This window comes from Natrix helvetica, assembly GCF_964273705.1.
Source record: "Natrix helvetica genome assembly, chromosome: Z".
In the NCBI taxonomy this organism is placed as follows: domain Eukaryota; kingdom Metazoa; phylum Chordata; class Lepidosauria; order Squamata; family Natricidae; genus Natrix; species Natrix helvetica.
Window position 1 is genome coordinate 109,193,103 of NC_138554.1, and position 24,032 is coordinate 109,217,134.

The window sequence follows — 24,032 nt, forward strand, 5'->3', positions numbered from 1 at the left end:
TTTGGAAAGAATTTTGTTGGGAAAGATTTAGGAAACACCAAAAGAATGTAGGAAATAGTTAGTATGAAAAGTTTTCCAAGTCCTTTGGAGGAAAAATAATGAAAATTTATTTTATTTTCATGAGACTATTTATCAAGATAAATTGACCCAAGTTTCAATCTGGTGGCTATTTATATACAGATAATCCTCAACAGTTTAGTGATTGTTCAAAGTTACAACATCACTGAAAAAAGTGATTTATGAGCATCTTTCACATTTACAACTGTTGCAGCATTTATTTATTTATTTATTTATTTATTTATTTATTTATTTATTTATTTATTTATTTATTTATTTATTTATTTATTTATTTATTTATTTATTTATTTATTTATTTATTTATTTATTTATTTACTGTGCTTCTAGACCGCCCCCTCTCCCAAAAGGGACTCGGGGCGGTGTACAGTCCATGCAAAGAATACATCAAAATACAATAAATAGAAAAAATTAAATATGTACAATTAAATATTTGATTGTTATGTGATCAAATTTAGGATACTTGGCAACAAAAGAGATATTTTATACAAGAAAAATCACCAACTAAGACAAATGATTAATGAACCATTATTTGAGAATTATCAAGGAGAATATAAAATTAAATTAAGATACCAACTAATGATAGAAGGACATAGTTGTTAATGTTTCATATTTCGTTATCAAAAGGTTTTAAACTGGATAAAACACTTATGGTATAGAACAAAAAAGAGCAGAATTAGAAGTGTAGTTATAATTCAGGGGTGTCAAACTCAAGGCCCATGGGGCCAGCATAGAAATATCAAAGGAGCAATCTTCAGTGCCTCTGTCGGCTAAGATGGGCTGCATTTTTGGCTGGGAGAATGCTGCTGGAGACTGAGGAGCTGAGAACGGGCCACATGGCACCACTGCACGGCCCATTTTCGGCCGGCAGAGTGCTGCTAGAGGCCATGGAGGGCACCCCGTGCCCCATTTTGGCCAGGAAAGTGCTGCAGGAGATCATTCAGGCTGAAAATGGGCATAGGGGGCCATGCATTGCTTCCCCGCACCCCGTTTTGGCCATTAGGATGCTGCAAGAGGTGTCTGTCCCATTTCCTCCCTCCCTCCTGCCGCCAGCCCTTGGTGGAGAACTACAATGCTGATCTGGCCCTGAAACAAATCCAGTTTGACACCCCTGATATAATTGTAAAGATGATAAAAATGAAATTGCTAAAATGTATACACTTTTGTTGAAATTTGAACCGTAAGAACAGATTAAATAATGTATGATAAAGTAGGCTGAGAATTTTGGTTATAATATACAAATGGATCACTGGGAAAATATGTGGTCAAAAGAGTTAAAATTTACATTATGCTATGTCTTAAAGAGAATTTTTATACAATGATGGATTGTTGGTACATGATGCCAGAGAAATTATCTAAAATATATAAAGACATTCCAATGTGTAATGGAAATGTGAACATGTAGATACATTCTATCATGCTGGGTGGAAATGTAAAAAAGTTTTTAAAAAATAGATTTAAAGATACACATTGATACAGACTGATGTTCAATTGAAGCCAGATATTTTTCTTTTAGGATTGATAGATACACAGTTAGAAATGAGTCATGAAAGATTATTTCAACTTGAATTTAAATGACAGTTTTTAAGAAAGTCTTTGAAGTGCTTTGCTTACATGTTTGGAGCAAGTTTCAGAATTCGTTTGTAAAAAAGCCTATTTCATTATTTAATTAATTCTGAAAGGATTTTGCCAGTGTGTCATATATAGCAACTATCTGATTGCTAATGATTAACAGATTCTCAACCTAAATAATAGACCAAACAACTAGATTCAAAATAAGTGTTTTTTGCTAATTAATTATAGTAATTCCACTTGGAAGTGGAAAAAAATGCTATAATTTTCCTTAGAAAATAATCCAAATGCTCTGTTTTTGAAATACTTTGATGTCCATCTTAGTATATGTTCAATAGATCAATTTAAATATTTCATTAATTTATATTCATAAATAGTAGTACAACCTGAACTTATATGTCACTCCAACTTTATATATTCATATTTATCACAATTACATCCAGAATTCTGTTTGCATGCAGAAGTAGTAAGAGTAGTAAGTAACATGATTGTGCAATAGTTAGAACACAGTACTGCAGGCTATTTCTGCTCACCGCCAGCTGCCACCAGTCTTATCGGCTGAAGGTTGACTCAGCCTTCCATCCTTCCGAGGTCAGTAAAATGAGGACCTAGAATGTTGTGGGCAATATGCTGACTCTGTAAACCATTTAGAGAGGGCTGTAAAGCACTATGAAGCAGTGCTATAAACTACTCTAATCTTTAATTTTAGGTAACGACATGCTGCAATCTTACTTACCAGGGATGGCCTTCTTGCCTATCAAGACGCTTCCTTAATGATGGACCTTGGGATCCCGAGAGGTGGCATGTGAAGAAGAGACTTCTTATGGGTTTCTTACAGGGGGTTTTAAATCAAATTTTAAGGGTGGGCTGATTCGGATGGCTCAGACAGGCTTGGGGGGGGGAGTCTGCCAGGGCACAGGCCAGAGCTAACTAATGGGTGCGGGTCGGGAGTGCTGGGAAGGGTTGGGATTCCGGGGGAGACATTAAGCCATTCTATTGGGGGCTTCACCATCTCTACTGTTTGTGGGAGAGGCAGATATGGTGGGGGCCGAGGGCCAAATTATGTTCGGGGGATGCGGGTTCGCTGTTTAAGAGCGATTGCATGTTCCGACCCTCATCGCCCTTCTCATACTCCCGGGTGCTCAGGATTACAGGACTCTGGCTGGTGTCACTTAACGCCAGGCTCGTGGTACATAAGGCTCCCCTCATTTACGACCTCATACAAGAGGGTACAGCGGACTTGGTGTGCATTACGGAGACCTGGTTGGGCCATGAGGGGGGTGTTCCCCTCAGTGAACTATGCCCACCAGGCTTCCGGGCGTTTCACCAGCCGAGAGCCCAGGATAGGGGCAGGGGGTGGTGGTGGTTATTAGGGAAAGTCTCGGACCTCAGGAGGTCACTGTGCCTCAGATAGGAGGGTATGAGTCCCTTTTTGTGAAATGGGGCCTTGGAGTTCAGGTGAGCCTTTTTGTTATGTACCTGTCTCCCTGCTACATTCCATCGGCCCTGCTGGAGCTGCTGAATGTGTTAGCTGGATTGGCGGTTGATTTCGCCAGGCTTATGATCCTGGGGGATTTCAATCTGCCTTCCATTGACGAGACATCCAAGTCAGCTCTTGAGTTCATGGCTTCCATGATGGCTATGGACCTAACTCAGTTAATTCGAGACCCCATCCATAATAGGGGACACACGCTTGACCTGATTTTTGTCTCTGGGCAGTGGATAAATGATCTAGATTTAGTGGATATCTCTATTCAACCTTTGTCATGGTCTGATCATTTCCTCATCAGGCTTGACTTCCATAGTACTATCCCTCGCTGCAGGGAGGCGGAACCGACTAGATGGTTCTGCCCCAGGCGCCTGAAAGGTTCCTGATGGAGCTTGGGACTTTTCCTGAATCCCTTGCTCACAACTCAACCAAAGCCCTAGTGGAAGTCTCGGATAGGGCAGTCACTGGGGCCTTGGATCGTGTTGCGCCTTTGTGGCCTCTGACCCAGTATCGATCCTAGGTAGCTCTCTGGTTTACAAGAAGCTCCGGGAGATGAAACACCGGAAAAGATGCCTAGAGAATGGTTGGAGGGCCAGCCAATCCGAATCTGATCGAACAATAGTAAGAATTCATATTAAGAATTCACTTAGTGGTGATAAAAACAGCAAAACAGCAACATTTTTCTGCTCTTATTGTGTCCGCCGACAACTGCCCAGCTGCCTTGTTTAGGGTGACCTGCTCCTTACTTAACTAAGGAACTGGGAAAGATCCCTTGCAGGGTAGGGCTGAAGAATTTGTTCAATATCTGAAGGATAAAATCGATCAGATCCGGACAGGCTTGGACTCTGACTGGGTAGATTCGGGCGAGTCGATGGGGATGAATCTTGTGGAGACAATCTGGGATGAGTTTGACCCTGTACCTCTGAGGGCATGGACAGACTCAGTGCTGGCACTTGTGTGCTGGACCCGTGTCCCTCTTGGTTAGTTTCGGTTTCCTGGGAGGTGACACGAGGCTGGCTCCAGGCGATTACCAACGCTTCATTGAGAGAGGGGTTCTTTTCCACCGCCTTAAAGGAGGCAGTGGTGAGACCCCTCCTTAAGAAGCCTTCCCTGGACCCAGCTTCTTTAGGCAACTATCGTCCGGTCTCCAACCTTTGCTTTGTAGCAAAGGTTGTCGAGAGTGTGGTAGCACGTCAGCTTCCCCAGTATCTGGATGAAGCTGTCTACCTAGATCCATTTCAGTCAGGTTTCAGGCCTGGGTATAGCATGGAGACGGCATTGGTCACGTTGGTCGATGATCTCTGGTGGGCCTGGGACAGGGGCTGCTCCTCTGTCCTGATCCTATTAGACCACTTGGCAGCTTTCGATACCATCGACTATGGTATCCTACTGCAAAGACTCGGGGGGTTTGGAGTGGGGGGCACCGTTTTACGGTGGTTCTCCTCCTACCTGTCGGATCGGTCGCAGTTCGTGTTGACTGGAGGGCAGGGATCGACCCCGAGGTGTGTCACTTGTGGGGTGTCCCAGGGGTCGGTTCTCTCACCCCTCCTAATCAACATATATATGAAACCGCTAGGCGAGATCATCCGTGGTTTTGGGGTACGGTATCATCAATATGCTGATGATACCCAACTTTTCATCTGTACCCCAAACCACCCAAGCAATGCCCTCGACGTGATGTCCCCGATGCCCAGAGGCTGTGCAAATCTGGATTGGGAGGAACAGGCTCATGCTCAATCCCTCCAAGACTGAGTGGCTGTGGTTTCTGTCATCCCGATTTGTGCATCTTGTTCCCTCTTTGATGATAGGGGGAGAAATTCTAGCCCACTCAGAGAGGGCCCGCAATCTGGGAGCCCTCCTGGATATGCGGCTTAATTTAGAACAACACCTGACGGCTGTGACCAGTGGGGGCTTTTACCAGGTTCGCCTAGTACGTCAGTTGCACACTTTCCTGGATCGGGATGCTCTGTGCACAGTCACTCATGCCCTCGTCCTTTCTCGACTGGACTACTGCAATGCTCTCTACATGGGGCTGACCTTGAAGAGCACCCAGAGGCTTCAGCTGGTTCAGAATGTGGCCGCGTGGGTTATCATGGGGGTACCTAGGTCCTCCCATGTTACACCCCTTTTAGGCAGCCTGCACTGGTTGCCTGTTGTTTTCCGTGTGCCATTTAAGATACTAATTATGACCTTTAAAGCGCTCCATGGCTTAGGGCCAGGGTACCTGCGAGACCACCTACTGCCACCAGTAGCCTCCCACCATCCAGTGCGATCCCACAGACTTGGCCTCCTCAGGGTGCCATCGGCCAGACAGTGTTGGCTAGCGACTCCCAGGGGGAGAGCCTTCTCTGTGGGAGCGCCTACCCTCTGAAATGAGCTGCCCCTGGAGCTTTGCATAATCCCTGACCTCCGGTCCTTCTGACGCGCCCTAAAAAGTTGGCTTTTCCAGCAAACCAGCCTGGCCTGAACAAAATAAAATAAATTATTGATTTAATTGTTAATTTTAATCTAATTTTTAAAATGTTATTGTTAATATTAATTGGGTTTGGTTTTGGATACTCTATCTACTTTCCTTTTTAACTTTTGCAATATGTGTTTTTAATATGTATTGTATCTAAGATGCTTATTCAGTTGTTTCCAACTCCTTGTGACCCAAGACCATTAAAGGTTCCCTCGCACATATACGCTAGTCATTCCCGACTCTAGGGGGCAGTGCTCATCTCCGCTTCAAAGCCGAAGAGCCAGCGCTGTCAGAAGATGTCACCGTGGTCATGTGGCTGATATGATTAAACGCCAAAGGTGCATGGAGCGCTCTTACCTTCCCACCAAAGGTGGTTCCTATTTTTCTATTTGCATTTTTACGTGGTTTTAAACTGCTAGATTTGCAGAAGCTGGGACAGGTAATGGGAGCTCACTCCATTATGTGGCACTAGGGATTTGAATCGCTGAACTGCCAACCTTTCTGATCGACAAGTTCAGCGTCTTAGCCACTGCGTCCCTCCAAGGTCATTACTTCACCAGAATTATCAGAATATGGTTGAGTTCTCATATATTAATGCTTATATCTAGTTAACTTCCCTACTGACAGCCTTTTTTAAAAAATACTTTAAATTTTTCTAAGGATCAAGATTTTCTTCAATGGCTTTTGGGTTTTGTATTACATATAATACATACACTCTTATATGATATTAAAACTAGCTTCACTGGGACATTCTCCAATGTAAAAAAATAGCTATAGGCATTGTTAACTAGTCTGATAAAAACTAGCCTGTGAAAGGATAAAGTGTTGGGCTTTTAAGGTTACTGTCCTAATGATTTTAGAAGAACGGTGATCTGGAAATCTCTATTTGGAGGCCATCTACAGAAGATAGAACTCCTGAACATTAAATAGTTATAATAAGCAGAAAACAATATTTCCATAAATACAGCTTTTCATGTAAATAGTATTGAGTGATATATTCTGCATTAAAGTTTCAGCTCTGTTTTCTGTTGAATATGCCAATCTTTAATCACTGGAAAGTAGCTTCATTATAGCATTTTAAAAAAAGTGTCTTGCCACTCCTTTTTTCTTGAGATGTCATGCTTGCTTCTGATACATGAAACCACAATTTATTTCATAATTTTCCTTCCTGTCTCTGTGGATAGCCAAGCTAAAACCGGGAAGAACTCTCTCCCTCCCCCACATAGTCCACCATTCCTAATATAAACCATCTGCATTATATTGTAGACATAGTCACGGTGAGTGTAACCATCATTAACATCAGTTGGATGCTAGCCAGTGGTTAATTGGACTCTTTATCTTAGAAAAATGACCATTTTTATTAAAATAAATCTGCTACAAAACTCATGAATTTCCTGACCTCAGTGTTAATTTTAATAAAAGCAATATACAATCATTATCAAGATGGTATATAATCAAACATTGCTCTTTGAATGCTCTTTATTTGTTTTGTGCATAGTTTGCAGGAATACTAAAGAATTTGTTTTACTGGTTTTGAGTGTTAGTCATTGTGAATACTGAAGGGTTACAGTGTAATATTTTTCTTATAATTCATTTAATATCTATATTTAGCTTAGATCCTTAATACTAATGGCAAACAAATATATTGTTTGTGCGATATCCACCCAGACATATTATACTTAGTGACTAGTTTGATGCCCCATTCTTTGAGTGCGTAAGTAAATAATTATTTGACTTACTCTTGATAACTTACGTAATTATATGTCTGCAAAATTGGAGTGATGTAAAATACAGAAATTCAACAAAGATGTCCTTTTTACTGGGTTTATAATCAAATTAAGTCCTGCTTGGTTTAAGTATAGCCTATTGAGTAAACCAGTGGTTCTCAACCTTTTTTTAACCACAGGCCTGTTTTAAATACTTTTTGTGACATCCGACCATGGCCATAGGTTCCCAAGACTTTACTTAAGATTTAAATCATAACATTTGTTCAAGCCGTTGTGGACCCCCTGTTAAGACATCATGGCCCCAGGGGTCTGCAGACCACAGGTTGAGAATCACTGGAGTAAACCATTGGTTAGCACTGTACAACTATTTAAGCTATAAACCAAATCAATATATTGGCTTAGCACACTACATCAACTCAGCTTGTATTTCCATATTAGGAACTGCTAACTGTACTTCTGCCATACATTCAAATATTGGACAGAAACAGAATAGACAAGATTCAGATCTTGGTGTTGCACCCATCATCCAGCATATTTTCATGCACATACACATCAATGATAGAATATATACAAAATAAAAAAATAAACAATGATTAATTACCAAAGTAATCAAAGATCACCTTCTCCACCAGAAACCCATTGGAATTATATGGCCTTTCCAATTTTGCAAAAAGAAAATAGCACAAAAGGGCCTCATTTGATGGAACCAGATAGGTTCCAGATGGAGCTTGGGCCACCTCCTGTAGCCCTGACCCGCCCTCGGGTAGAGGACCTGGTGGTCGCGTGGAACAACGCGACTACCAGGGCCTTGAACCGGGTGGCGCCTTTGTGGCCTCTCCGGCGGCAACGATCCACCCTGGACCCTTGGTTCACCGAGGAGCTAAGGGTGATGAAGCGCCGCAAGAGATGCCTAGAGAGTCGTTGGAGATCCTCCCGTTCCGAATTTGACCCAACACAGGTATGAGCCCATTTAAGGACGTACCTTGTGGCATTGAGAGCGGCCAAACGTCAATATTGTGCCGCTCTCATTGCATCCGCGGAGAACCGCCCTGCCGCCCTGTTTCGGGTGTCCCGCTCCCTTCTGTTTCAGAGGCCGCGGGAGGCCCCTTTACAGGGTAGGGCAGAGGAATTTGGGAAATACCTGCAGGATAAAATCGCTCAAATCCGGAAGGATTGGGTCCCTTTCAGTGGCCCAGTGGAGACGTCCGTGGCGAGTCTTGAGAAACCAACCTGGGAAGAGTTTGATTTGGTTGCCATCGAGGATTTGGACAGAGTGCGTGGACGACTGCGACCTACCACGTTTGCTGGACCCGTGTCCCTCCTGGCTTGTACTGGCATCCTGGGAGGTTACACGCGACTGGCTCCAGGGCCTAGTGAACGCTTCGCTGGGCGAGGGGTCTCTTCCAGCCGCCTTGAAAGAGGCGGTGGTGAGACCCTTGCTCAAGAAGCCTTCCCTGGACCCTATGGAGCTGGCCAATTATCGTCCTGTCTCCAACCTTCCCTTTTTGGCGAAGGTTGTAGAGAGTGTGGTGGCTTATCAGTTTCCACGACATCTGGAGGAAAATGATTATCTAGACCCGCGCCAGTCCGGCTTTCGCCCCGGACACAGCATGGAGACGGCCTTGGTCGCGTTGGTGGATGATCTCTGGAGGGCCAGAGATAGGGGTTGTTCCTCTATCCTGGTCCTATTAGATCTCTCGGCGGCTTTTGATACCATCGACCATGGTATCCTGTTGCACCGACTGGAGGGGTTGGGGGTCGGGGGCACCGTTCTATGGTGGTTCGGCTCCTACCTTTCCGGCCGGACGCAACGTGTGTTGACAGGGGAGCAGAGGTCGACTCTAAGCCCCCTTATTTGTGGGGTGCCGCAGGGGTCGGTCCTCTCGCCGCTCCTGTTCAACACATATATGAAGCCGCTGGGTGAGATCATTCGTGGTTTTGGGGTGGGATATCATCTGTACGCTGATGATACTCAGCTGTACATTTCCACTCCGAACCACCCCAACGAAGCCGTCGAAGTGATGTCCCGGTGTGTGGAAGCCGTACGGGTCTGGATGGATGACAACCGACTCAGGCTCAACCCTTCCAAGACAGAGTGGCTGTGGCTTCCGGCCCCCCGGTTCAACCAGTTAATTCCATCTCTGGCCATCGGGGGCGTACAACTTGCCCCGGTGGAGCGGGCGCGCAATTTGGGCGTCCTCCTGGATGCCCGGCTGTCCATGGATGACCATGTGACGGCCGTGGCAAGGGAGGCATTCCACCAGGTTCGCCTGGTGCGCCAATTGCGCCCCCTATTGGACCGGGATGCCTTGCGCACAGTCACTCATGCGCTGGTGACGTCTCGCCTGGACTACTGCAACGCTCTCTACATAAATGCACTCGGAGACTACAGTTGGTCCAGAACGCGGCCGCGCGGGTAATTATGGGGAGTACAAGGTACTCCCATGTGACACCTTTCCTGCGCGAGCTGCACTGGCTCCCTGTGGTCTACCGGGTGCGTTTCAAGGTCTTGATAACGATCTTTAAAGCGCTCCATGGCTCAGGACCTAGATACCTGCGGGATCCTATCCTGCCCCATACATCCCTGCGACCAATCCGCTCGCACAGAGAGGGACTCCTCCAGGTGCCGTCCGCCAGACAATGTCGGGGGGGCGGTGTCTAGGAGCAGAGCCTTCTCTGTAGCGGGCCCAGCCCTGTGGAATGACCTTCCCCCGGATATTAGGACTACCTCTGACCTCCGCGCCTTTCGGATAAAGCTCAAGACCCACCTATTCCAAATAGCTGGCCTGGCTCAACCATAGTTCGTTCACTCTGCTCCTGACGGGTTTTTTAATTTTAATTCTGGGGTTTTTAGATTTTACTGTGTTTTAATTGTCTCTATTCATCTGCCTCCCTTCTCCATGTCCATGTACATGTATTTGTTTGTTGTGTGTGTGTTGTCTATTTTATATTTTATGTGTTTTCTTGTACGCCGCCCCGAGTCCTTCGGGAGAGGGTGCGGCTAAGAAATAAATTTTATTATTATTATTATTATTATTATTATTATTATTATTATTATTATTATTATTATTATTATTATTATTATTATTATTATTATTATTATTATTATTATTATTATTATTATTATTATTTTATCAAATGAGAACATAATGCAATTATAATAATGATCTCTGCCAATAAATATGAATATCCATGCTCTTAAAAGGTGGAAATATAGGGAAGTGGTTTATTTAATCTTTGCATTTTTCTGGATGTTTATTTGTGATTCAAGCCAATTTGGTATAATGGTTAAGGCTCCAAGTTAGAAACCAGATGACAGTGACTTCTAGTCCTGCCTTAGGTACAAAGGCAGCTGGGCAATTTTGGCTAAATCACCCTCTCACCTCTAGGAGAAGGGCAATGGCAACTTGTTTTTGAAATCTTGCCTAGAAAACTGCAAGCCTAGTTCAGGCAGTTACCAGAAAGTAAGACTCAAGGGCACCATTTATTTATAGAATTATGGTTTCCACTTGCAAAAGAATTAAGAAGAAGGGCCCTAGAGCCTTGGTAACTGCATTTTATAGGGGTGCTTCCTACTGTGTGACAAAAAATAGGATTAGCTTTTTAAAGATATAACCCTTTGGAAAAAAATAAATATGTTTAATGCAATGAAGCTAATTCCATGCAAAGGTCCATAGACTTATATACCTCATCACAACCAATATGGCACTTTTTGTAATAATACAAAATGTTTATACTACTTAGTATTTATTAAAAAATACTTATTAAAGGCTTAAAACATTTTTAAAATATGCCTTTTCTTGAAATACTAAAAATGCTTCTAACTTATTAATTTGATTAAACATGTATTGGGTTACCTAACCTGCCAGAATTTTGGAGATGCAACAAAAGAAATGGACAGATTTTTTTTTTACTTTGATGGAATAGCTGTCCTGTTTATTTCTGAGATTAATGGATATCAAATATGTAGTCTGTCTGGCACACAGTTTCATCTCATCAGCTATTAATTCCATTCATTTGATGATATTTCAATTCATTTTGATGTTAGCATACAGGTAGTATACAGGATTTACAACAGTTCATTTCATTTAGTGACTGTTCAAAGTTACATCACTGAAAAAAGTGACTTGTGACTATTTTTCACACTTACAACTATTTTAGCATCCCCATGGTCACATGATTTATATTCGAATGCTTGACTACTGACATTTATCACAATTTCAGTGTCTAGTAGTAATCTCATCTCCTTTTGCGACCTTCTGACAAGCAAAGTCAAAGGGGAAACCATATTCATTTAACAACTATGTTATAATTTAATAACAGCAGCGATTTACCCTTTTTTGAAAAAAAAATTGGGCCCGTTTTCATGAAAAATGGGCTGTTTTGGGGAGGTTTGCAGAGTGCAAAAACTTTTTTTTAAATTTGCCTCTTCAAAACCTTGGTGCGTCTTATACTCCGGTGTCTCTTATACTCAGAAAAATATGGTACGTAACAAATGTGGCAAGAAAAGTCATAAAATGGGGCAAAATTCACTTAACAAATTTCTCACCAACATACATTTTGGGCTCAATTGTGGTCATAAGTTGAAGAGTACCTGTATTTCATTTTTGCAAATACTTTGCTACCTGAAAATTATTTTTACTGCAGGGGACAGGAATGATTAAATGACTGAATATAGTAAATTACAAATACTTGATTGAATAATGTTGCCTTTCTTCTGAGTGCTAAAATTTTACCAGAGCAGACCTCATTCTCTACGTCGAAAAAATTACTGATAATCATAGGCTAACTATATTTCTAATCCATAATATTACAAATATTCAGGTATTTAGACAGACTTACAGGCATAAGTGTGTATTTTTAACATGTACTTCCATAGTTCTCTCATTAGAAATTTGTTACACCAACTCTCTGCAGCCATACTTATTATTAAAAATAGGAAATCTTTCTAAAATAAACAAATCTACCCCACATGGATCACTATTTAATATTTTGTTTAGCAAAAAAGGATATTTTTTCTCATCCTTTTCATGCACATAACATTCTATATTACAAAGAATTTTGTCACTCATGGGAGAGAAAATTACTTTCTTTTTACAGAAAATAGATGTACTTAGCATATTTTAGGAAAACTCTCAACTGAAATAAATTAAAATTATCCCCCTGAAAGACATAAAAGTACACCAGCTTCTGCCTTTTGAGGAGCTGGTGCCAACTGAATTATTTATGGGGAAGCTTTCAAAATGTAATATTGTTAAGTTTACCTACTGTATTCAGGTTTTTATATTTCTTCTTTTTTCCTGGAACACAGGGATGATTGAAAAGGTTTTTTTCCTTTTGACTTGAGAAAAATCATTCTGACAAAAATTACTTTCAAAGTGGTTTGACAGACTGACTATAAACTTGTTTTAGCAGAATAGCTCTTCCTTGGGTGCCAGAGAACTCCAAAAGTAAGCATGTTTCAAAGTAAGAATTGTAAAGGAATAGATTTTGCATTACTCTATTCTAAATGAAAGTTTAAGTTAAGTCAGCACACAACTTGGAATCTGTTGGAAACTGGTACCCTAACTTCTGAGAATGAAAACAATTGGGTGATGTCTTCCCAGGAATAAAAGCAATAATTTAATTAGGATATGGATTGGGTAAGAAATAAATATACCACCTATTCTTAATTACCTTCTCCTAGATAAAAACACGACATAATTTAGCAACTGTTTAAAATAAACCATTACATTAAAAAATAATTAACCAATTTAAATCTGTCATAATTGGAAAACTGACATTCCTACTTTTGCACTATTTCTTACATTTGGGTTATATTTATAAACTCTGTGACATTCTATTCAATGTTTATTTTGGATTGATATTAATTCTTCACAGCAGCAACTGTAGAGGTGCCTGTTTCTGGAATGAGACTCCCCCAAGATCTAAATACCCCTCGCCACCCACTGGTGTCTTGAAGACTTGGTTCTTTGCCCAGGCCTTTGGCAAGGGTGACGGAAGCCCTCTTTAAACTATGAGGGCTATTTTGTTTTTTCCTATCTGGTTTTCTCATTCTGCCATGTTTTATCTTTTTTCTTTGTCTCTTGTTGTTTTCTTGTCTTTAATGTTTTAAACAATGTATAAATTGCTTGGAACTGCTGGAAATCAGGCAGCAGCCAAATTTAAGAAATCATCATCATAAACCCAATTTTGCTGCAAGCTTAATAGACTGGGTTCACACAATACTCTAATTACCATATTTTTGGAGTATAAGACGCACCTTTTTCCATCAAAGAGGCTGAAAATGTGGGTGCATCTTATACACTGGATGCAGCACTTTCTTCCTCCCGAAAACCCGTTCCCTTCAGCAAAATGGCCATGCATAGCCTTTAGGAGGCTTTCAGAGGGCTCTTGGGGGCTGGATAGGGCAGAAATGAGCAAAAACGGAGTCATTTTTTGCTCAATTTTGCCTCCACCCCAGCCCCCAGGAACACTCCATAAGCCTCCTAAAGGCTATGCATGCCCTTTTTTTTTACAAAAAAGAACCAATTTTTGCAAAAAGTGGCCCATTTCTTTCTCGTTTTTGGGCCTTCCTACTACCCAGGAGCACTCTACAAGCCTCCTGAAGGCTATTCATGTCCTTTTTTTAAAAAAAAAAACAACAGACTCATTTTCACGAAAAGTGGGCCGTTTTGGGGAGATCTGCAGAGTGCAAAACCTTTTTTTTTTAAATTTGCCTCTTCAAAATCTTGGTGCATCTTATACTCCGGTGAGTCTTATACTCTGAAAAATACAGTAATATAACTCTAGTCTAGAACTGAACCAGTTTTTAAGCTCAAACCTAGTATTAATACCTACTTTATTTACTTTTATTCTGTTTCCTGTTTCCAGATGTGGTTCAATATTGGAAACTGGGGTATTTTTTTAAAAGGCAGAGCTATAGCCAGAAAGTGGGAAATATAATATGCTGCAATTACAGTGAGCAAGTAAAAAGTCTTCATCTAATATTGATGATCTGAAACATGTAAAATATTTTGAAGTGAGACCTACATGTAAGTTTATAATCAGAATCCCATAAATGCCTACTTGGGAATTAATCTAATTCCCAGGTAGAAGTTGAGAATTTCAGCTTCAGCCTAGGCATAAGCATATGCATTTATTTATCTCAATGTTTAGAAGCCCTTCTTCCGAAATAAATCAGACTTTCTGAAAAGGGATCTCACTCAACATTTCAGTTATACATGTGATCTTTTGAGCTTTTATTACACAGAGATGCATAATCATCACATTATCAATTTAAACTGAAAAATAATTTTCATTTCTATATAAAGGCAGGATCAGAAAAAAAGAGATGAGAGAGACAGAGAGAGAAAAGTACATATATTAGAAATTCTTTATATTCTATTCTATTCTAAATATTCTATTTAAAAGAAACTTCTGCAAAGGAAAAAAAATAAATCTATTATGTGTCCCAAACAGAAGTATTCTAGATATATTTATTTATTAAATTTTTATACTGCCCATCTTTCCTACAAGTTGACTCTGGACGGCTTATAAATTATAAAGCAAGTAGAAAAATAATTAAAAGTACATAGATTAAGATTACAAAAACTATACTAAAACCAGAATTAAAAGAAGTATACGATGGGGATGAGATCTTCGAATCCTATCAGCCACATCCAGCGATAGGACAAATGGCAAACTCACATTTTAATGCCTTCTGCAATGCCAAAAGTGTGGAAGTGGTTCTTACCTCCGGTGGTAGAGTGCTTCAAAGGATGGGCCACCGTGGAAAAGCTTCTTCTCCTTGAATAAACTTGCTGGAATTCGTTAACAAACAGGATCTGTAGCAATCCTCTTCCAATGGCATGATTGGGGCAGGCTACAGGGAAAGAGATGGCTGCTCAGATACTGTGGATCCATGCCATGTAGGACTTTAAAGGTAACAGCCAACACCTTGACTTTGATCCAGAAGCAAACTTGTAACCAATGCAGCTTGTGCAGTAGCAGTGTTCTATATGCAGCTCATAGAGCTCCCAGAACTGTGCATATTGTTGCATTCTACAGCAGCTGCAGCTTCCAAATAGTCTTCAAGGGTAGCCAATGTAGAACGCATTGCAATAATCCAGCCAATAGGTGACTAAGGCATGAATAACCATGTGCAGGGCCTCATGAGCCAGGTAACAGTGCAATTGTTGAACAACATGAAGTTGCACAAAGGCCCTCCTACCTGGGACTGCCACCTGCTCTTGAAAGAGTCATGAGTCCGGGAGGATCCCCCTAATGGATATGTGTGGGGTAATGCAACACCATACGGAGTTAACATTGAGGTCCCTTGCATCCATAGCCACTTTGTCCTGTCTGGAATATTGCTATAATTTTTTTGAATTTCTGATCAATTTATCTATAAAATCTAGAATTTATATTTTCAGAACATCTGAAGGGCATCAGACTAGAGAAGGCTGCATTAGATTAACTCCATCCATAACAAATAAAACATCAGGGCTTAATGTCATATTTTAAAGAAAATTTAGGGTGCAATCATACATATATAAATTATGCAAAATGTCTCATTAAGTTCTCTGAGTGCAAAAGCCTGTCTAAATTCCATTGAAAATAACCATTGCTATGGTTGACATTATCCTAAGCCACATTTCCTTAACTCTAGTTTATTGAATAAACCACAGTTGTCTGGATCACACATTGTACTAAGTTATAAATAATGGCTAATCAAAAAATTATGATAAACCAAAAATGGGTGGTTTTGCATATTATCGTAACCCTAAACTAAACAAACCAATTTATGGTTTCATGTGATGTGTAAATCTAATTTGTTTTAAGGAAAAGAATTGGTCTGTATTTAAATACCCTAAGCCAACTATGATTTAATGAATAAACCATTAACTGGTTTAAACATATTTAGCACTAACATTATATGGCTAACTGGATTCAAAGGACCTGATAAGGCCACGAAGAAACCACTTCCAGCAAAACCACTCATGTTCTTAAGAAGTAGGCTGGCCAGGTTGTTTGTTAGAAACACTGGTTCGTTCATTTATAGGAAATGAACATCAGAAGCCCAAAGCAGCATATATATGACTCATTGTGCCATTTTTTTCCTGCAACAACAGTGAGATTGGTTGGTCTGAGAGCAAATGGCCAAAATTACCCAGTGGACCTTTATGGCTGAAGTTGAACTTGAACCTGTATCTTGGGTTCATAAGTCTAGCATTGTAAATGCTCACTATGTTGCTTTGTTGTAATAATAATGTTTATTGTATCCTTGCATTTTAATGGGTATAACAATATATTCAATTGAGCTCACACAATCTACTGTATCACAAACACTTTTGCCTATTATGTTGGATGAACTTATACCACTATATTTGCTTCGAGTTTGGAATGCTATCAGTAAATCCTCCCTATGTTTGTCACATAAGACTTATTCTGCAAATACGCCAGCTATGAGTTAAAATATATTGACTAATGTGCCTCACTGCACTGAAGCATACCTTTTCTGTGACAACCCCTGTATTTTCAAACACTCTTCTCCCTGAAGTTTGGCACGCATCTCTGTCCTCCTAGCCTTCCAAAAAGCACTTAAGACCCGGATTTCCTCCCTCAAGTCCTGGGATGGGATAAAGAGACTGCACATTAGAATCTAGACTTTTTTCTTTTTATAATCTTTCTTTTTTACAATCTAATAGTTTTTATACGTTTTTATGTTATTTTAATTGTCCCTGCATTTAAATAATTCAAAGCAGCAGACATTCCTAATACTCTTTCCATTCATTCATTCAATTTCTATAGCCACCCATCTCAGCCAATGATTCTGGGTGCTTACCATTCAAAACGTATTACAATTAATATTTTAAAAACATTTTAAAACAACAAAACTTAAAACCATTAAACCGGTAAAAACATTAAAACTTAGAGTCTTTGCCCCAAAATAAGACAGGTCTTATTTTAAGGGAGGTCTTATTATTTTTGAGGTGCAGGAGGGGTCAGCATAGTAACCTCAAGGCTGCTGCTGTATTGCAATATTTTCTGGAAGGGCTTATTTTCAGGGGAGGGTTTATTTTACGCATGAGCTCAAAAGCCTGATTGGGCTTATTATCCAGGGAGGTCTTACTTTCAGGGAAACAGGGTACTTCGAAGTATATAGAAAGCAAGGTGTCTGTGCTGTTAACAATATGGTTCAGAGGCAGGACCTTTGGCATATGTAACACTCAGACTAAGGAGCATAGTGAGGTTTTAAAGCTCTACAGTGTGGCAGAAATTGACAGACTTTAGACTTCTCAGGATACAGGAGGAGTTTATTTGGCAGCCAGGTTCAGAAAAGTTAGCCCATGACAACGTTGTGAATTTCTGAATGACCTTCATTATCGAAGCATGCATTCTTATACATTCTCAAAGACAGCATAACACGGAAACACTTAACTCATTTCTTATTGGTTACCTTGAGGAAAAAGCCTTATAAGGAGATGGGGGTCTTACTTCTCCTTTTGTTACAGGTATGGACTATGTGCCATTAGTGAACTTTAATTGAACCTTGTGGTTTTGGACTTTTGACATAGGGACATTTGCTGGAATATCTTGTGGTTGAAGGCTGATTACATTTCCCTATCCCTTTAAGCAAGCTTCTAACTGTTCCTTTTATGCCATGTCTTCATTCTTATATTTTAATCCATATTTTATTCTACTTTATTTCCCCCCTTATAGACTCTATTAATACCCACAATTGAGTCTAGCCTGTTAGATTAACAATATAAGCATGCAGGATACAGAATAGCAAAAAAGCAAGGATACAAGCAATACACATCTTAGGGCATATCTTCCAAAATCACTTTCTCTTCTTCTAAGAGTGCAATTTGACTATCATCTTCCTTGAGGGTATGTGGGATTAGGCTTTCTATTTAACATTAACTCCTTTTCAGCCTGTGTTTCTTTTACAGACCTCATAACGAGTTGTTTAAGCAAGGGTATTATGCAAGGGAGGAAGGCTAAACTTGCGATTCCACATAATAAAAGAAATAGCATTTGCTTGATCCAACCTGTTCCCGGTAGCCAAGAGAACCACACATCTGTTCCTTGTACTTTTTGATCAATAGGGGAAGCTCAAACTCGTAGTTCTTGGACCACCTCCCAGACTTCCCCTGATCTATTCATATAGAAACAGCAAGCTTTTACCACATAAGAACACTCAATTTTCCCCTACACACACTATGTTCATAGAAAAGGCATGGGCTCAGAGGTTCTTTTCATTAGTCCAGACCTGTAAGGTTCCTGCCAAGTACATACCAGTCAGGGGCTGTAATGAAACTTCTTGGTTAAGGTCCATTTGCCTATCCCTGAGAACTGGTCCTTCAAAGAGATAGTGGGAACTGGTGTTTCCAGAGGGAAAATGAACACAAAATTCCATGGTGGATTGTATTGAAAGCCAAATGGGAAGGCGGGGTGGCTGGAATGGCCTTGAGCACCTTCCAGTAGTCAGACTCCCCTCCCAACTGTTAAAAATGAGTAGGGGCGGGAGCGAGAAAGTGACCTTCTGTTGGAAGAGCTTGTGAGCAGAAGGAGACATGCTGCAAGTTAATTTCACATCTACAAGGGTTTTCCTGGGGGCAAGGTACATTTCAGATGGGCATTCAGATAGGGTCCCACAGGAATGCCAGGTTCCTGATATTGTTTGATGCACAAGGACTATCGTAGCTTTGTTGTTGTTGTTGTTGTTGTTGTTGTTGTTGTTGTTGTTGTTGTTTTCAAAGATCTGGCTCAACTGAAACAGCATGATAAGGTAAAGATCCAGCAGACAGACACAACCAGTATTTTTGACCCAGGGCAGGATCAGACTGATTGATTAAGCTTTGACCTAACTCCAGCACTCTTTCTCAATTGTTGCAGGGGTCTGTTTTCCCTATGCTTTGCCCCTTTTTCTTACAGGGTTTGTCAGATAATTGACTTTAGGTGTTGGAATTGGCTTACGGTTCTGTCCCCAAGCATAAATGATTCACCGTTGGCGGGAGCAGACCTGAACCATATCCTGTAACTTGATTCCACCCTATTCTTCGGGATTTTTAGCATCCACGGATCTTTCTTCAAGAGCAGGGGGGGGGTTTGCTCGGGTATTTTCGCAACATTCAAGACGTTATCACTTAACAAGCTCATTGCCAATAACAGCCAGAGCCACAAAAGGCTCATAATTGTCCCTCACACAAAACTTCTCCTAACACAATTCTTTTATCCTACTGAATCACCGCATCAGGGAGGGGTTATATATAGTTTAAGGAATGGCAATATCAGCTTTGGGCAACCCACAAAACCAAATATTATTTGCTAAACATATTACCCACAATCCGAAAACTCCTATTATACTGCAAAGAACCCATTCCCACAGTTCTCCAAACATAAGTGTCATCAGAAGATTCGCACTCCTCTTTGTCACAGTCAATGATTTTAGCCTCAGCACCGGTCTTCCTCTGGAGGGGACAGTTCCTGAGGGATGAATGTGCAATACAACAAATAAGTACATTCACTAAAGCGAGAGATAGTGCAGTTATGACTATGAATACTTGGCTTGCCATTTCCTGACAGGTGCTCACACTTTCTAATACATCTTATATCTAATAAATAGAACGTTGTCTTCCTCCTCCAAATCTTCAGCCATACGTCGAGAAGTCAGCTTCCAGGGGTGACTTCAGTAGGGCCTCTTCTGTCCCGTATATTCTGCCCATTGCCGGTAGGGCAGTTTTTAGGGGGAGTTTCTTTAAGCATATCACTAGAGGATGAGCTTCTTCCTGGTCTGCCTCCCAATACTCATCAGCAGCTGGCTTAACTCGAGTCCAGTGAGTCCAAAACTTGGATTCCAACACTTTTACTGCAAGTGGAGAACACATGAGCACAGTATATGGGCCCTTCCATCTAGGTTTCAAATTCTTCCCTTTCCAGTGTTTTACCACACTCTGTTCCCCATCTGAATATTATGACTGGAAGTTGTTAAAAATGGTGGTAGTAAGGGAGACACAATTCTGTTGGATTTCTTGTATTTGCTTATTCAATTCTCCCACCATTTGATTCACCCATGAGGACCCCAGCTGTCCTAGGTCCCCTATGTGATTTTTCAAATTATGGCTTATAACCAGTGGCCGTCCAAACATCATTTCAAAAGGAGATAATTTAAGTTCTTTACATGGAGTACATCTCACAGACCAGAGACCTAAGGGTAAGGCATCTACCCATTTAAGGTGGGTTTCAAAACACACCTTATCTTTTCCTTAACAGTGCGATTTACACATTTGCTTAATTTCTTTCCTGAGGCCGTTAAAAGACCTCTTTCCCTATAATCAGCAGAATTGATATGCAAAGTAAGGAAGGCATACAGAGTAAGTTCGGATGTTCACCTTTTCATTCTTTGCCCTCTCTAATGCATGGATTAAAGCCCATAATTCTGCTACTTGGGTACTAGTGCCTTTTGGGAGAGGTCTACTCTCAAAGACTTGGGCAGGAGAGACTACTGCATAGCCTGCATAATGTTCTCCCATAGTAATGAAGCTTGATCCATCAGTGAACAAGTTATAGTCTGCATATTTCAACGGCACGTCCGTTAAGTCTGGTCTGCATGAAAACTGACTCTCAATGATTTTCATACAATTATGCTCAATTTCGGGTCCTGGTATTGGCAAAAGGGTGGCAGGTTTTAGGGCATTTGTTTGCTTCAAGGTCACTTGTGGATTTTGAGTCAGGAGTGCCTGATATTTGTAAATTCTAGGGATTGTTAACCATAAATGTCCCTTCATTTCTAAAATTCCTTGAATTGCGTGGCTAGTGTAGATATTGGTAGGCTGTCTGAAAGTTAATTTATTAGCTTCCTCCATTAGGAGATCCATGGCGGCTAGAATTTTAGGCAATGTGGCCAGCCTTTTGCAACACAGTCCAGTTGTTTAGATAGATAAGCCACAGGTTGTTGTCAACTTCCTTTTCCTTTTTCTTATCAGAGCCTGAGATAATTCTGACTTTAGGGCTTTGTACACCTGTTTCTGCTTTAAACTCCAAGCAAGGGTTCTTCTTCTCCCCCCCCCCCCCCCCTGCGTAAGGAGGTTTGGCTAGAAGCGCGAAATTTGAAATCCTCATTCTGCAATATCCTGCTGCACCTAAGAATTCTCGCAACTCTTTCCTGGTCATATGCGTAAGGAGGTTCCGCAATTTGACATACAGCTTCTTTTCGCTCATTTCCTATTTCTCTGTGTCCATGACTTATGGTGTATCTTCAGTATTTAACTTGGGGTTTTTCCAGCTGAACTTTTTGCCTTGGGGCACAGTGTCCCTTGTCCATTAACAGATGAAGCAATTGATAGATTGGTATTTTTTTCTTCAACAAATCTCCTTCGTCTGTTCGGTTACTGAGATATTATCTACATATTGGAGTAGCACGCTTCCATCTTCGCAAGGCTGGAAATTTTCTAGGTCTGAGGCAAAGGCTTCACCAAAATGGTAGGTGAATTTTTAAATCCTTGGAGAAACCTAGTCCAAGCAAACAGCCTCTTTTGACCTGTTACTGGTTTTTTCCTACTCAAAAGCAAATAGTTTTTAGTTGTCTCTATGTATTTGAGATGGTGAAGAAGGCATAGGCAAACAGGCATGGCTAGAGGCTTTACTTGTATAATTATTGGTGCATGATGATACGCCTGGCCTGGTGGATTCTTGAACCACCATTACTTGCCATATGTCATCTGGAGGAGTGCCTCATCATTAGAGCCATTTTATCTTCCTCAAAGGACAGTGTAGCTCCCATTTTGCATAGGATAGCACGACCCAAAAGGACATTCTTGGGACATTCTTGTAGCCAGTGGCCCTTTTTTTTTCTTATACCAATTACATCGACCTCTGCTTTGGGCTTTGGAATTATTTGACAATGCAACTGTCAGCAATTCAGCTTTACGTTGCATCCTGTCATCTCTCTTTCTCTCTTTTATTTTTCACAAAGACCTTTCATGCAATTTCCATTTTATTCAATCCATACAGACCTACATGCACAAATACCCTGAAACAACACTTTCAGACCTGGAAGGGGGGGGGTCCTTTAAGTCTTCATTTTTTAAAAATTACCTGCTAAATTTCTTACTTTTGCTCGAAGTTATGCCCGTTGTTCTATCTCCTTAAGCACTAGATTGTTAATACCGGTCTCTGCCCTGGTGTTGCATTTCTAATTTGGATCTCTAATTTTTAAAGATCCAAACCTTTCTTAACCTCCCAGCCCGCGCTGGCATATTTTTAAAGATCAAGATGTATAGAGACAATGTATAGAGATGTTTGTCCACACATTGTTTGCATTCAGCCAGGGTTCTAGGTTGGATCTCCCAGCAGAGCTGGCATAATTTTAAAGATCCAGATGTATGGAGACTTTCATTAACACATCGTTTGCATCTGGGTGGGGCTCTTGATTCATCTGATGGTGGCCAGAATCTGAGGCCCTATTCAAAGGCACCCCAAAGGCACAATGTCTTTTAGTACAAACAAAACCAAGAGATCTTTAAATCTCACTTTCTGGCGAAATTGTGGGGACATCTATTCGCCATACAGCACCTGGGAGCCCTGTAGAAGGACTTCCAAAGGAAGTTTCCATCCTGTCCTTGGGTTGTTTTGTCACAACAGAGACAGGCTGCAGCAATCTGATTAACAACAGCATGTGTGCCTCTAACTACCGATCCCCGCAAACAACTTCCTCAACAATTCTTCCGGCAGGTGCCCATGCCTCCCACTCTATCTAAGAGCCTTGGCGAGAAAAAATGTGTTTCCTCTTGCCTTTTGAAGTTCCTTCTTGTCTGAGGTTTTGAGCCCTAATTAATCTACGCTTTGTATGCTCATTCCATAAGTTCAGAGATGCCTTTTCTGACCCCCCCCTTTTTTCCCTAATGTCATCTGCAGAGTGACTAATGAAGATACAATACAATACAATAGCAGAGTTGGAAGGGACCTTGGAGGTCTTCCAGTCCAACCCCCTGCCCAGGCAGGAAACCCTATACCGTTTCAGACAAATGGCTATCCAACATCTTCTTAAAGACTTCCAGTGTTGAGGCATTCACAACTTCTGGAGGGAAGCTGTTCCACTGGTTAATTGTTCTAACTGTCAGGAAGTTTCTCCTCAGTTCTAAGTTGCTTCTCTCCTTGATTAGTTTCCACCCATTGCTTCTTGTTCTACCCTCAGGTGCCTTGGAAAATAGTTTGACTCCCTCTTTTTTGTTGCTCTCCTCTGCACTCTTTCTAGAGTCTCCACATTTTTTTTCTACATCGTGGTGACCAAAACTGAATACAATATTTCAAGTGTGGCCTTACCAAGGCAATATAAAGTGGTATTAATACTTCATGTGATCTTGATTCTATCCCTCTATTGATGCAGCCTAGAACTGTGTTGGCTTTTTTGGCAGCTGCTGCACACTGCTGGCTCATATTTAAATGGTTGTCCACTAGGACTCCAAGATTCCTTTCACAGTTACTATTGTTGAGCAAGGTACCCCCTATACTGTACCTGTGCATTTCATTTTTGTTGCCTAAATGTAGAACCTTACTCTTTTCCTACCCTAGACCGGGTGGCGCCTTTGCGGCCTCTCCTGCGGCGACGAACCACCCTGGCCCCTTGGTTTACCGAGGAGCTAAGGGTGATGAAACGCCACAAGAGACGCCTAGAGAGTCGTTGGAGATCCTCCCGTTCCGAATTTGACCGAGCACAGGC

At 41.1% G+C, this 24,032-nt stretch overlaps 1 long non-coding RNA gene across 1 annotated transcript in view; it reads right to left on the reverse strand.

Annotated features, from left to right (window-relative positions):
* LOC309382059 overlaps positions 1–16,907 on the reverse strand; it is a 138,833-nt gene extending 121,926 nt beyond the window's left edge. Inside the window, exons 1-2 of the long non-coding RNA XR_014173624.1 lie at positions 16,819–16,907; positions 15,060–15,188 (exon numbers count right to left, since the gene is read on the reverse strand). This is a non-coding gene — a long non-coding RNA (uncharacterized lncRNA). The remainder of the gene's footprint in view (positions 1–15,059; positions 15,189–16,818) is intronic.
* Positions 16,908–24,032: the final 7,125 nt, after the last annotated feature.